This window comes from Pristiophorus japonicus, chromosome 13 (assembly GCF_044704955.1).
Source record: "Pristiophorus japonicus isolate sPriJap1 chromosome 13, sPriJap1.hap1, whole genome shotgun sequence".
Lineage (NCBI taxonomy): Eukaryota > Metazoa > Chordata > Chondrichthyes > Pristiophoridae > Pristiophorus > Pristiophorus japonicus.
The window spans coordinates 112,334,667-112,349,559 of NC_091989.1; the positions used below are offsets into that span (position 1 = coordinate 112,334,667).

General features: G+C 45.2%; 1 long non-coding RNA gene across 1 annotated transcript; it reads left to right on the top strand.

Annotated features, from left to right (window-relative positions):
* The first annotated feature begins 13,265 nt into the window (after positions 1-13,265).
* Positions 13,266-13,754, top strand: LOC139278240 (uncharacterized). Its single transcript, XR_011596220.1, has 3 exons — positions 13,266-13,376; positions 13,476-13,521; positions 13,607-13,754. It is a non-coding gene; the product is annotated as an uncharacterized lncRNA (long non-coding RNA).
* Positions 13,755-14,893: the final 1,139 nt, after the last annotated feature.

A 14,893-nucleotide genomic window follows, 5' to 3' on the forward strand; every position in this document is an offset into this window, starting at 1 on the left:
GACCTTCCCCAAAATTGCCAGTCTGCTGCTGTGCTAGGCTCCCAGTCTTAAGGAGATACCTGGCCTCCCTCTAACATAATATATGAAAATACTATTCCAACTCTCGTTGTGACCGATATTAGAGAATTCCTATTTACAACAAATTAGGGTATGTATTCCTTATTTTGTCATCAGCTAATTTATTTAAAATTGATATAAAATGTTAAACTAGCAAGTTTCTGTATTGGATTAATAGAGTGGTCACTAAATTATGCAAATACTCCTAAAATTGCTTCTATTCTATGTAATTGCATGCATGGCCAGAGGCCCCCACACTTCAAGACAATGCTGCAAGTGACACATATTCCTGAAATGGAACTATCACAGCCCAAGCCTTTGGGTTGTTAAACCATCATTTCCAATGTTTAAACCACTCTGGAGTTCCCACGCCTAAGGGCCCGATTGAGTGTGCAGAATAATTATCGTATGTTGCATGTTACACAACACTGCCATTTAAAGAGACCTATGCAAGCTGACCAAAGATAAACAGCAACACATCAAGGGGAATATAAATCCCTTGTAGGACAGCAGCTGGTACTCGAAGCAACACAGCTGCAATGGGCACTGATCTGTATTATTTTCCTTTAAGTCTGCATGTGCCTCCAACAGTCTTCATAATCTTCGGTGGTGTGTGGGAAACCCGCTCCTGGCTCCATCCCACTCTCTTGAAGCAATTTTCCCTAGATTGGGCTTGTTAAGCCTGCCCTGCGAGTTTCTCAGACAATTAACAGGAAGCGGGTCTGATGATGTCATTTGATGACACTTCATTAGCCGGTTTCCTTAAAGGGACCATGTCCACATTGATTTTCACAATTCTTCGGTCAGTGTTCTGAAGCATTGAGCTGCTGCAAACACTGACAAGCACTGCACAGAGGTGCACGGCTGCACCCAGACACTCACATCACTCCCTCCAGATGCTTATGGAGATAGTCACAGCACTCTTCTCTTCCAATGGGAGGAAGAGACCTCCCCAGGACATCAACACAGCCTACTTGCACAATGCACAGAAGGGCAGAAGCAGGGATATCATCAGGACTACCTGGCTGCAGTGGTGCAAAACTTTCAATGATCTCAGCAGATCACGAAATGTTACTGTAAAGCCACAATCAATCGCATCCTACTGTGTCACTCATCACATCCCCATCACCCTGCCTTTCCTACTCTACCCCTGCACATCCTTACTCACACCAACCTACCTTGCTTAGTGAGTAGTAGTGAATGGTGAGACATATGGGTACTCCCCACAAAGGTGATGAGTATGAAAGGAATGGCTTGGGCAATGCAGTGATGCTTTATGGAGCAGGTGTGGAGTGGTGCCAACCTAGTGCATCATGTGGCAACCAGGGTGCACAGCATCAAGTGAAGTAAATGTGGCCATGGGAGGCCATTCCTAGCCTCCCGGGCAGCAATGTGGTCAGGTGCTGATGCTCTGGATCCTGTGCAGCATCAATTAATTGTGAAGAAGGTTGTTGTTGGTGGAGATGCAGGTGTGTTTAGTGATGTTGGGGCTGATCATGGTGGGATTCTGAGGACCAAGGTGAGAATTTTTCAAGGCCACCGATGCTGCTGGTATAGATGGCAGGTGAGGTTGAGATGGAAGCGATCTGTCAATGGTGAGCGAGGTTACTCCAAGGAGGTGACATTGAATAGAGAGTTCACTGAAAACACTTCCCAACTGCATCTAATTCAAAAGTTTCTTCAAAATTCTGAAGGATTCAGCTTCTGACATTAGAAAGTGAACAGCTGGATGCTGTGGAATCGGTATGGATAGAGCTGCGGAATACCAAAGGGCAGAAAACGCTCGTGGGAGTTGTGTACAGACCACCAAACAGTAGTAGTGAGGTTGGGGACAGCATCAAACAAGAAATTAGGGATGCAATAAAGGTACAGCAGTTATCATGGGCGACTTTAATCTTCATATAGATTGGGCTAACCAAACTGGTAGCAATGCAGTGGAGGAGGATTTCCTGGAGTGTTTTAGGGATGGTTTTCTAGACCAATATGTCGAGGAACCAACTAGAGGGCTGGCCATCCTAGACTGGGTGAAGTGTAATGAGAAAGGACTAATTAGCAATCTTGTTGTGCGAGGCCCCTTGGAGAAGAGTGACCATAATATGGTAGAATTCTTCATTAAGATGGAGAATGACACAATTAATTCAGAGAGCCTAGGGTCCTGAACTTAAGGAAAGGTAACTTCGATGGTATGAGACGTGAATGGGCTAGAATAGACTGGCGAATGATACTTAAAGGTTTGATAGGTAATGGCAAACATTTAAAGATCACATGGATGAACTTCAACAATTGTACATCCCTGTCTGGAGTAAAAATAAGACGGGGAAGGTGGCTCAACTGTGGCTAACAAGGGAAATTAAGGATAGTGTTAAATCCAAGGAAGAGGCATATAATTTGGCCAGAAAAAGCAGCACACCTGAGGACTGGGAGAATGTTATAATTCAGCAGAGGAGGACAAAGGGTTTAATTAGAAGGGGGAAAATAGAGTATGAGAGGAAGATTGCTGGGAACATAAAAATTGACTGCAAAAGCTTCTATAGATATGTGAAGAGAAAATGATTAGTGAAGACAAACGTAGGTCCCTTGCAGTCAGATTCAGGTGAATTTATAATGGGGAACAAAGAAATGGCCGACCAGTTGAACAAATACTTTGGTTCTGTCTTCACGAAGGAAGACACAAATAACCTTCCGGAAATATTAGGAGACCGAGGGTCTAGTGAGAAGAAGGAACTGAAGGAATCCTTATTTAGTGGGAAATTGTGTTAGGGAAATTGATGGGATTGAAGGCCGATAAATCCACGGGGCCTGATAGTCTGCATCCCAGAGTACTTAAGGAAGTGGCCCTGGAAATAGTGGATGCATTGGTGATCATTTTCCAACAGTCGATTGACTCTGGATCAGTTCCTATGGACTGGAGGATAGCTAATGTAACAGCACTTTTTAAAAAAGGAGGGAAAGAGAAAACGGGTAATTATAGACCTGTTAGCCTGACATCAGTAGTGTGGAAAATATTGGAATCAATTATTAAAGATGAAATAGCAGCGCATTTGGAAAGCAGTGACAGGATCGGTACAAGTCAGCATGGATTTATGAAAGGGAAATCATGCTTGACAAATCTATAAATTTTTGAGGATGTAACTGGTTGAGTGGACAAGGGAGAACCAGTGGATGTGGTGTATTTGGACTTTCAAAAGGCTTTTGATGAGGTCCCACACAAGAGATTGGTGTGCAAAATTAAAGCACATGGTATTGGGGGTAATGTACTCATGTGGTTAGAGAACTAGTTGGCAGACAGGAAGCAGAGAGTCAGGATAAACAGATTCTTTTCATAATGGCAGGCAGTGACTAGTGGGGTGCCGCAGGGCTCTGCTGGGACCCCAGCTATTTACAATATACGTTAATGATTTAGATGAAGGAATTGAGTGTAATATCTCCAAGTTTGCTGATGACACCAAACTGGGTGGTGGTGTGAGCTGTGAGGAGGACGCTAATAGGCTGCAGGGTGACTTGGACAGGTTAGGTGAGTGGGCAAACGCATGGCAGATGCAGTACAAGGTTGATAAATGTGAGGTTATCCACTTTGGAGGCAAAAACACAAAGGCAGAATATTATCTGAATGGCAGCAGATTAGGTAAAGGGGAGGTGCAATGAGACCTGGGTGTCATGGTTCATCAGTCATTGAAAGTTGGCATGCAGGTACAGCAGGCGATGAAGAAGGCAAATGATATATTGGCCGTCATAGCTAGGGGATTTGAGTATAGGAGCAGGGAGGTCTTACTGCAGTTGTACAGGGCCTTGGTGAGGCCTCACCTGGAATATTATGCTCAGTTTTGGTCTCCTAATCTGAGAAAAGACCTTCTTGCTATTGAGAGAATGCAGCGAAGGTTCACCAGACTGATTCCCAGGATGGCAGGACTGACATATGAGGAGAGACTGGATCGACTGGGCCTTTATTCACTGGAGTTTATTAGGATGAGAGGGGATCTCATAGAAACATATAAAATTCTGACGGGATTGGACAGGTTAGATGCAGGAAGAATGTTCCCGATGTTGGGCAAGTCCAGAACCAGGGGACGTAGTCTAAGAATGAGGGGTAAGCCATTTAGGACTGAGATGAGGAGAAACGTCTTCACTCAGAGAGTTGTTAACCTGTGGAATTCCCTACCGCAAAGAATTGTTGATGCCAGTTCATTGGATATATTCAAGAGGGAGTTAGATATGGCCCTTATGGCTAAAGGGATCAAGAGGTATGGAAAGAAAGTAGGAAAGTTGTACTGAGGTGAACGATCAGCCATGTTCTTATTGAATGGTGTTGCAGGCTCGAAGGGCCGATTGGCCTACTCCTGCACCTATTTTCTATGTTTCTATGTAAGATAATTTAGTTACTCTCATTAATCACATTGGTGATCAAATCTGCAATCCTTCCAAGTGCAGTGAGTGGGAGACATGTATTCACCCTCTGCACAGTGCCATCCTACATTTGCTGAAGCTGCTGTTATCAGTGGGTGGCCTCCTCTGGTGGGATTTTGCCATTGCCTCCGACTGTCTGCAATAATGTGGAGCTTTCTTGAATAAGTTGACTTTCTGAGATCTCCTTTCTCCTACTCAGAACTGTACATTCCATCATTTATGCGCCTTTTGTTATGGTTAACGTGAGTAAACTTAATGGCACTGATAAAGTCACTCAGTGCCTGTGCACAAATGTGCTGACCTCACCAGCTAATTCCCGGTCAGTTAATTTACATAACTTTGTCTCACTCCAAGTGAGTATCTCTCGACATACAGGGAGCGCATTATCGAGCACCGTCTGTGTTTCACCAGGCAATTGTCTGGCCACCCGGAAGGTGCACAAGGCAGTGGGCAGATCCGGGGTGTTTGGGCCAGCTGGCAGTAAGTTGTGAGAACTTATTTTAATCGGGAATGTAACCTCGCGTTCAGCATCTGTTCCTAATGAGTAACTGAAGCTCCAGCTGCATTATGGGTCAGCTGCCATATTTACATTAAAGACAGAGGCCTAATGAGCCTAGCGCCCTAGTGCACAAGCTTCAGCCTCTTTCCACTTGCGCCTTCCCCACCCACCCCGTGCTCAGGCACCCTTGGGTGCATTGTAGGCCTCAGGCCACTGCACCATAAAACATCATTAATCCTGATTAACACACACTCAGCAAATTAACCCTTACCCTCTATTGTTAGCTATTTCCCAGTCAGTAATATTCTTGCATTGTCGTTCTTTTATAGATCTTCAATCATCTCATATCTGGAAAATATATTCATGGAGATACATTTCGAAGGGGAAAGTGAAGTTGGCGAAACAGAATATATAGCATTTTACATTCTAAAAATAAACACTGAAAATTTCACAGGAGTCGAGTTTCCTAATCCAGATACGGTGAGTCTGTTGGGATTCTTGTGGTGTCAGTTGGAAGTGTGGACAATGTCACTTGTGGCCCAGTTAGAGGACTTGTGGCAGGAGGATTATCTGCCCGGCCATGCTGTGATGTATCTCTCTTCTCAGTACTGCAATATCTTGCTTTTGTTATTGCTAATAATTTGAATGTATGATGTTCACTTGCTTTCTGCTCTATGGAGATCAGAACTGTGCACAGTGCTACAAGTGTGATATGGAGACCAGAATATCAGTGGGGCCCAGGTACAGCGGAGGAGCCGAAAGGTTGGGGCAGAGGTGCGGTGAGAGATCATGGCGGAGGTTTGATGAATGTTTAATGTAGAGGTGCGGTGAGAGATTGTGGCGGAGGTGCGGCGAATGTTTGCGGCGGAGGAATGGTGAGAGATCTTGGCGGAGGTGTGGAAAATGAGGGCATGGGGCCCAGAAGAGCCGAGGGCCACGGGGTAGGATGGGCCAGCCCACACTAGTGTGTGCTCACTAGATCTGTGCAGCAGAGCAGGTCTCCAATCATCCTGGTTAACCCACGCCACTGGATAAAGGCCTATCTTTGTCAAGCCCGTGCGATGGCTGTTGTGCAACGGTCACCACACATTAAAAAATCCACGCACAGGCAACTTCCACCCCTTCAATTGGAGTTCAGGACTGGAATATCGGGTCCTTCATTGAAACATCTGTGAACTCATGTGGAAGCAAGACATCCTGGTTCGAGGGACCGCCTATGATAATGATGCTCTGCCCCGCACATGCACTTCTCTTCTCATTTCTTGTTAAGAAAATGAATCATCCTGAATTAACAGCCCTGATATTCACGGGGTGAGGTGGGGCTTGGGGGTAGGAGGAGCTGGGGGTGGGGTGGGGTGTGGTTGTGGCACTGAGAAACCCAGCAGATCACCAACGATTTTACACACTTTAATAGAAAGTAAAATACAGTGGAGTGTAAAACGGGCGGCCCTTTTGCATTAATTTTCCACTGTGCAAATTAGGTTAAAATTCTCCAGAAGTTTTCTTGTGTAGCACTGAAGTTTAATCCTATTCATAGCAGAGAAGAATTCCAGCAGTGAGTTCAAATGGCTTTGGGGTGATCCCAACAATTATACTTCCGATGTTGTGACCCAACTTCCAATTATTGCTTAAGCTTTCCACTCTTCCTTATCTGATGGCTGTGATCATTTGTCTGGTCCCAGGCCCCTGTTACTATATTTTGATGTGGTGGTTACGACCAGTAGCGATAAATAATCCTCACAGCAAATGTCCAGATTTCCCACTAAAGGTAACCACTTTCACCCAACCAGACGCTTTGAGCATGTTACTCCTAAATGTAAGAAGTGAAATGTAATTTCAAATTGTAACCAGATAACCAATTAATTTATATTTTTATTCTTAAACATAAAACGCAGAGGAATCTCTCTACCTTGGACCCAGCGATTAAGATCGAACTGCCACCAACACTCCTACACAACAGTAGTAACCACTTTAATACAACTACATCTCGAATCATTTTTACTATATACAAGAATACATCACTGTTCCAGGTAACGTAATTAGAATCACAGTTACTCTTTTCTGTGTGAAATGGGAAGATGGATTTTATCAAATGGCAGTAAGAATATTTAACCCTACTTATAATTATGTCACTTTCTGCATGCTACTCATGGAGCACTTTATCTGATGAGATATTTTTAGCTATTTGTACACATTATTGTTTAACTCTTGCTGTGCCGAGTTGATGGATTGACCATGGACTCACCGGTATGCTAGAATTATATAATCATAGAAATTTACAGCGCTGAATGAGGCCATTTCGGCCCATCGTGTCCATGCCGGCTGACACAAAGAGCTATCCAGCCTAATCCCACTTTCCAGTTCTTGGTCCGTAGCCCTCTAGGTTACAGCTAATAAAGGCAAGTATTCTGTATGCCTTCTTAACCACCTTATCTATCTGGCCTGCTATCTTCAGGATCTGTGAACCTGCACTTCAAGGTGCTCTACCATTTAATGTGTATTCCCTTGCTTTGTTAGTCCTTCTTGGCTGAGGAGGATAACATGTGTGTGCAGAGGGAAAACTATACTGGGGGGAAAAATGGGGCAGAATTACAATCTGCATTTAAAAATGTTCATAAAACATTACCACCTCAGGATCTCTCCTGGCACCAAATATATCAGTCAGTCTGCAGTTCATCACTCCATAAAACAGGTGACTGGTACATTGATTGCTAGAGCAGTAAGTTACATCACCTTCCCCATGGACAACAGGGAGTAACAGACCCAAGCTTTAGGTTTCCATCAGATAAAAGAATTTCCTAAAATCAAATATAGAGTCATGGGGCCGAGATTGCCCCTCTCAGAAAGGCCCGTTAACTCCTTCAGGAGGCGCTAACCGGATTTCGCCCAGGCATGGCAGACAGTGCGTCCCCCCCATTGGAATTGCCCCGTGGCTTCACCAGCCAAAAATGGTTTGCTCTGCATCCCGCGATTAGCACACTGACCCCTTGTCGCTCCGCGCCGACCCCTTTGTGCCCCTCGGGGAAAATTGCCCCGGGGACACGAGGTCGGCGTGGGGTGATGCCACCGACAGCTTCTTGGGCGAGAAGCTCAGGTGGCTGGGGCTCCCCATTCACACTTAAAGGGGAGGTGGTAGCCCAGCGGCCGCCATCCTTTTTCTGTTGACCGACTTTTCAGTCGGCCCAACAATGGCGGCCGCTGGTGTGGCCGGGCCACCAACATGCAGACTGGTTCCCCCATTGGGTGCCAGGCCACTGGCCCGGCTGGCACCCTCCCTAGTGGCCCAGTGGGCGCCACTAAAGAGGCTGTAGAGTTCGCAGTGGACCTCCCCTTTAAAAAAACAGGAGGGACATTGTGACCTGTCAGCCTGACCCAGCACGTCCGTGTTGCATTGACGTCATCAGTGCACTGCTGATGTGCTGAGTGCAGTGCTGAACATCACACCTGCTAGTGCCGCACGAACACCCCGTTACCGCAACCAACGTTATTTTAGTCAAAGAGGCGAATTCTGGGCCGAAGATGGCACTTCCCACTCCGGCGCTAAAATATTAGTTAATTCGAATTGACCGCCCCAAACCCTGCGCAGGACAATTTCGGCCCCATAGATTCATAGAGTCAATACGGCACAGAAGGAGGTCATTTGGTCCATCGAGTTGATGACGGCTCTCCGAGGAGCAATCCAGTCAGTCCCATTCTCACCGCTCTATCCCCGCAGCACTGCTAGTTTATTTTGCTCAAGTGTCTATCCAATTTCCTCGTAGGCAGCGAGTTCCAGGTCATTACCACTCGCTGCGTAAAAAAGTTCTTCCTCACATCCCCCCTGTATATCTTGCCCAAAACTTTAAATCTGTGTCCTCTAGTCCTTGTACCATCAGCTAATGGGAACAGCTTTTCTTTGTCTACTTCATCTAAACCTGTCATAATCTTGTACACCTCTATCAAATCTCTCCTCAAGCCCAGCTTCTCCAACCTAACCCTGTAGCTAAAATCTTTCATCCCTGGAACCATTCTGGTGAATTTGCTCTGCACCCTCTCAAGGACCTTCACAACCTTCTTAAAGTACGGTGACCAGAACTGGACATAATACTCCAGTTGTGGCCTAACCAGAGCTTTATAAAGATTCAGCTTCACTTCGCTGCTTTTGTACTCAATACCTCTATTTATAAAGCACAGGATCCCATATGCTTTGCTAACTACTCTCTCAATATGTCCTACCACCTTGAATGAACCCCCAGATCCCTCTGTCCTGCACACTCTTTAGAATTGTGCCATTAAGTCTATATTGCCTCTCCCTATCCCTTCTGCAAAAATGCATTACCTCACATTTCTGCCAGCCTATCTATGTCTTGTTACAGTCGATTGGTATTATCCTCACTATTTGCCACACCTCCAAGTTTGGTATCATCAACAAATTTTGAAATGTTACCCTGTATTCCAAAATCCAAGTCATTTCTATATATCAAAAAAAGCTGTGGTCCTAGCACTGACCCCTGGGACCACTACTGTCCACCGTCCTCCAGTCTGAAAAACAACCATTCACTGCGACGTGCTGTTTTCTGTCCTTAACCAATTTCTTATCCAAGCTGACACTGACCCTCCTATTCCATGAGCCTCAATGTTGTTAACCAGCCGTTAATATGACACTTTGTCAAATGCCTTCCTAAAATCCATGTAGAAAACATCCACTGCATCAACCCTCTCTGTTACTTCATCGAAAAATTAAATTAGATTAATCAAACATGATCTGCCTTTACAAATTTGTGCTGGCTCTCCGTAATTAACTTAAACCTCTCCAAGTGCCAGTTAATTTTTTCCCTGATTATTGTTTCTAAAACCTTACCCACCACTGATGTTAAACTGACCTACCTGCAGTTATTAGGTATGTCCTTATATACTTTCTTGAACAAGCGAGTCACATTTGCCACTTTCCAATCCTCGAGCACCTCCCCCGCATCTAGGGAAGATTGGAATATTATAACAAGCCCTTCCGCTATCTCCACCCCCACTCCCCTTAGCAACCTGGGATGCAAGCCATCCGGACCAGGCGACTTCTCCACTCTAATCATAGGCAGGATATACTGAAAAGGCTGACTATCAATTTTCACCCCATGCATTACCTATACCACCTCCGCTTCTACCGATATTTTGTTAGCATCCTCTTCCTTAATAAACACCGATACAAAGTGCTCATTAAGTATTCTAACCTTGCCTTGCGCCTCTAAACTTTTCCCAACAGTGGATAGTCAAGGGGCTATGGGGGGGAGGAGGAACTTACCACAATCACAATCACTAAGGAGGTGGTACTCAGTAAGATAATGGGACTAAAGGCAGATAAATCCCCTGGACCTGATGGCTTGCATCCCAGGGTCTTAAGAGAAGAAACGGCAGAGATAGTGGATGCATTGGTTGTAAGTTACCAAAATTCCCTGGATTCTGGGGAGATCCCAGCAGATTGGAAAACTGCAAATGTAACACCCCTATTTGAAAAAGGAGGCAGACAAAAGCAGGAAATTATAGACAGTTAGCCTAACATCTGTGGTTGGGAAAATGTTGGAGTCCATTATTAAAGAAGCAGTAGCAGGACATTTGGAAAAGCATAATTCGGTCAGGCAGAGTCAGCATGGATTTATGAAAGAGAAGTCATGTTTGACAAATTTTCTGGAACAGGATGGATAAAGGGGAACCAGTGGATGTGGTGTATTTGGACTTCCAGAAGGCATTTGACAAGGTGTCACATAAAAGGTTACTGCACAAGATAAAAGTTCACGGGGTTGGGGTAATATATTAGCATGGATAGAGGATTAGCTAACGAACAGAAAAGAGAGAGTTGGGATAAATGATTCATGCTCAGGTTGGCAACCAGTAACTAGTAGGATACTGCAGGGATCAGTGCTAGGACCCCAACTATTTGCAATCTATATTAATGAGCTCAAAGAGCAAGTTATTATTTAAATGGACAAAGATTGCAAAGTGCCGCAGTACAGCGGGACCTGGGGGTACTTGTGCATGAAACACAAAAGGATAGTATGCAGGTACAGCAAGTGATCAGGAAGGCCAATGGTATCTTGGCTTTTATTGCAAAGGGGATGGAATATAAAAGCAGGGAAGTCTTGCTACAGCTATATAAGGTATTGGTGAGGCCACACCTGAAATACTGCGTGCAGTTTTTGTTTCCATATTTTTGAAAGGATATACTTGCTTTGGAGACAGTTCAGAGAAGGTTCACTAGGTTGATTCCAGGGATGAGGGGGTTGACCTATGAGGAAAGGTTGAGTAGGTTGGGCCTCTACTCATTGGAATTCAGAAGATTGAGAAGTGATCTTATCGAAATGTACAGGATTATGAGGGGACTTGACAAAGTGGATGCAGAGAGAATACTTCCACTGATGGGGGACACTAGAACTAGAGCGCATAATCTTAGAATAAGGGGCCGCCCATTTAAAACTGAGATGAGGAGAAATTTATTTTCTCAGAGGTTGTAAATCTGTGGAACTCACTGCCTCAGAGAGCTATGGAAGCGGGGACATTGAATAAATTTAAGACAGAGATAGACAGTTTCTTAACAAATAAGGGGGTATGGGGAGCGGGCAGGGATGTGAACCTGAGTCCATGAGCGGATCAGCCATGATCGTATTAAATAGAGGAGCAGACTCGAGGGGCCATATGGCCTACTCCTGCTATTTCTTATGTTCTTATGTTCAGCTGTGAAAATTTAAAAGAGAGCACAGGCTGGAGCGCAGAGTTCCAAAATGGCAGCGCTGGTGTTACGTCACCGTTACCGCTGATTGAAGTCATGGTCTGCCTACTCTGCCTGCTGCCGACGGGCATTAGGTGTGCGCACACAAACCCCTTTACGAAGATGGCGCCCATCGCACTTCCTGTTCGAATTGTGCACGCGCGTTGCGAACACCATTTTCATAATTTAAGGTGCCTAGTAGTGCCCAAAATACAGGGGCTACAGAGCCTAATTTCACCCCCAAAAAGAGGAAATGTGTCAGGCAGATAACCTCAGGTCAACACATTAAACGGAGCCTTTGTCAAATAGTTGGGATGAACCTACTAATGTATGCACGGATGTGAGTCGGTACTTGTATCAGTAAATAATATGGCGTGTAAAGGAAGGCGTAGTTGTATCCACTCTGAGCTGGGTTTATGCCTCCTGTTTATTCATCTCCTGCCTCCTCCTCTAAGTCGAAGCCCTAAATTTACAGGCATGCTCCTCAAACAGGATCAAAGGATTCAACATTACTAGCCCCGTCTTCCCCCCATTTTCAGACATCTGCTTCCCAATCTATGCTGCTTTGTCCAACAAAAGCCCAAGTATACTTTGAATATATGACAATAGCTGCCTGGAGTCTGCCTACTTCCATGTTTGAAGGTGTGACGGAGTAAAAATTTCCCCCCTCTCCAGAAACGGGGTGCACGCACCCCATTTCGATGTTTTGACTACAGCTGTGGTTCAGGTCGATTCTTTCGGGAAATTCCGCTCTTTATTTTTTTTTGTTTTCATCTGGAATTCGGTCATTATGGGCGACGGTGACTAGACCTGAGAGGCAAAAATGTGGCAGTGATAGCAACTGAGGGGCATAAAGTTGGGGCGGTACGTATTCAGTGCCACGATGACGTCATTACAGCACCGTGTCACCACGGCTCTCCCCTTCACTTTAAGGGGAGAGCCTCCGCACTTTATAGACGTCAGCCCATTGGGCCACTAGGGTGGCTTTCGGCCAGGCCAGCAGCCTGGCACCCAAGGGGGAGGGGGGTGCCAGGCTGCCTGTTGGCGGCCCGGCTGAACCCAAGGGCATAATTGTCGGGCGAAGTGAGCCGACAAAAAAAAACAAGGCGGCAGCGGCAGTGAGCCCTCTCCTTTAAGGGAAGCTGCAACACCGCTGCAGAAGGCCACAGCCTCACTGGACCACTGAGTGAAAGCTTGTTTTGGCACCGCGCGGCGGGCTGAAGGTTTTCGGAGGGGAATATCGCCGTCAGGGAGGGTTAGATCAGTAGTGCGCACGGTGATGACGTGCTTGACACTGATCGGCAGCAGCGGAGCAGTAAGGGGTGGATCGGGGCACCACCGGGAAAACTCGGGAGGGCAATTGGGCTACCAGCGGCCATTCCACCAAAATTCGGCGGCCACCGCACTCTGCAACATGGCCGCCGATTTTCGGTGGAGACAGGCCTTATTGAAAGGGGCACTTTTGGCCCCATGGTCTGTAGGTTGGGCTTTCTTGGCTGGTACCCATTCCGTTTCTTCTTTTTTTCTTCAAAAGAAATTCTGTTACTATCTATATTTATGCATTTACAGAATAAATATCAGAAGAATATTTTAAATAATGTAATTGGGATTCGAGTGGGGAATATTACCATTGATAATCTGACAGACCCTGTGACAATTGTGTTTAACAAATCATCATCGGTAAGAACATTTTTTTTAACTTTCCGTTATTCAATCTGTTAAAAGAAACTATTTATATTAAGAGTAGTAAAGAATTATTGTTATTCTTTTTCATTTTAGGAAAAGTTCATTACAAAATGTGTCTTCTGGGAATTTGAACAAAATGGTAATAAAAGGAATCATTTTTATCAAATGCTTCTGTGATGTTGAAACCAAGGAACGGCTTCTCAGCGAGTAACTTTCCATTGCAGGGAACACAAGTATCAGCCAATGGAACGATTTTGGGTGTACAACAGAGCATACCGAAAGTGGAACCATCTGCAGATGCAACCACCTGACCTTCTTTGCTGTCTTGCTGGTCGGTACAATGCAGTGCAATGTTATGTGTCTTTCATCCCATTCCAGCTGGGCTATGAGCAGCAAAAGTACCAGCAATAATCCTTCATTATACATAAACAAACAAAAAGGGACAGGAAAGACCAGTTGGTACATTAAGCCCGTCCCATCCCAACAAGGAGCAAGCTGCTCACTACATTAAACCCATTCCCCCTCCCTCTCCCCCAGAGCCAAGCAATCTTCCGGGGAAGGCAAAAAAAGAGAAAATATCATAATGGCCATTTAGAAAAAAAAACTTTGGGAAGTTCCTCTCTGACCCCAAAGGCAAAAAGCAAGTTCCAGGGGACCATGATAACTGATGGCACAGCCCCAGTTAATCTGCTCATCCTGCACAACTGGAGATGCTGTCCACTCGCATTAACTCACCCAGCTCCCTTTGGAATGCTGACAGCGAATCTCACACTCACCACACATTCCAGAGGTTACTGACTCTCTGAAAAGAATTACTTCCAAGTACCTAACCTAACTCTTGTTTTGTAACTTCGAGTGGTGACTCCCCACCTCCCCCCACTCCCGTCTTCTGTGCCTACCCATGTGAACATGATCTAAACCCTTCATTATTGTAAACACATTGGCTGGGAATCTCTTCAGATCTGCTCCTGCTCCTCCGCCATAACTTTTCTGGAAATGGTGTTTCTGCTGCACCGCCACAAATTTATAGCACTGGAGCGGGAGCAACTCTGAGGAAATTCCCAGCTTTCGATCGTATCCCCTCAAAATCTACACTTTTCCAAAGTAAAAAGCCCCAGCTTGCTCATCCGGTCCTGATATCTAAGGGCCCACAAGCTCAGTGACCTTTTCCCGGACTCGAGATCCTCAACTCTTTGAGGGAACCAAACCTAACACTAGATCTGACTACATCAAAGCCTTGTCCAATATATGGACAGTGCAATGTATGTACCTGTGAATATGCTCACAGGTTCATAGAGCTGTTGCATTGTGAGTGGCTTAGCCAGTCACATGATGTTCACAAGACTCAATAATACACTAGTCAGTTGTATCTACGTGATCCACAATAAGGTATGCAGTTGTGAGCTTGGTGGATGAACTGGTAATGTTTAGTGTGATTGTTAAACCTTTGTTACTAAACCAAGTAGTTCTTAATAGCAATGTGTTGCCATGAATTCTTAAGCAAAGAACCC